This window comes from Echinops telfairi, unplaced genomic scaffold, assembly GCF_000313985.2.
Source record: "Echinops telfairi isolate 266 unplaced genomic scaffold, ASM31398v2 ScPeMD7_18;HRSCAF=68, whole genome shotgun sequence".
NCBI classification, from domain to species: domain Eukaryota; kingdom Metazoa; phylum Chordata; class Mammalia; order Afrosoricida; family Tenrecidae; genus Echinops; species Echinops telfairi.
The window spans coordinates 31,900,971-31,901,879 of NW_022103915.1; the positions used below are offsets into that span (position 1 = coordinate 31,900,971).

At 40.5% G+C, this 909-nt stretch overlaps 1 pseudogene; it reads right to left on the reverse strand.

The window, feature by feature from the left end:
• The window catches only part of LOC105979990, a 1,691-nt pseudogene extending 1,454 nt beyond the window's left edge, over window positions 1-237 (reverse strand).
• Between the last annotated feature and the right edge of the window lie 672 nt (window positions 238-909).

Below are 909 nucleotides of genomic sequence, written 5' to 3' on the forward strand. Positions count from 1 at the left end.
TCAGGAAGGTGAGTATCACACAGTGCCATATTATTAGAACAATCGTTCTTGTACTGAGGCAAGATTTAAGTAGAGGCCCAAAGTCCATCTGTTTCTGTATTGAATTTACTTATATATACATACATAGACAAATACCCCTATCTTTATATATTTACATATAGACATATCTCTCTATATAATTATAACTTTCTTCTTCTTTCCTCTTTTTCTTTTTTCGTTCCTCCTGCCCACTATCATGTTTTTCCATTGTTTACCTCTCAATAATTCCTCTCAGATACATTTCAGTTGATCAAACATGACTAAGGAACTCTGCACCCTCCTCACTGTCAATTTAAAAACCACTACTATTCCCCGATCCTTGTCCTTCTTGGCTCACCACTCATTTACCCCCACACACAAACACGCCCTCCCCTTCCATTCACCCCACCTCCAACTGTTGGGACCCATCAGTATCTCCTTGGGGTTGCTTATTCTGTCTATCTTATATCGATAGACACCAAAAGAGAAAAAGAAAAGGGGCCAATAGCGGGGCGTGGGGAGGGACCATACAAATAGTTCCAAGTCTAATTGATATCCTAACTTAGGGTAGCTGTGTATCTCTCTGTTCAATAGTGAGTGGGCCATTAGAATCCATCAGTCCAATCCCTTTTTTTTTCAGGGTTCCATATCCTGGGACCTGCTTATCCAGCAGCACTTATACCCTTTTACTCCTTGTGTTAGACAGGGTTCTCTAGAGAAACAAAACCAGGACACTTATGATTTTATATATAGAGATTGATACAGCATGAAGGAATATAACAGCTAATTAGTCCACACAGCAGTACAGAGGGCTCAGTTCAACTCACTTCCACGGAACAGTTAATATTCTGGAAGTTCTTCAACTCACAAGGGCTGCTAGATCCGAGGTCA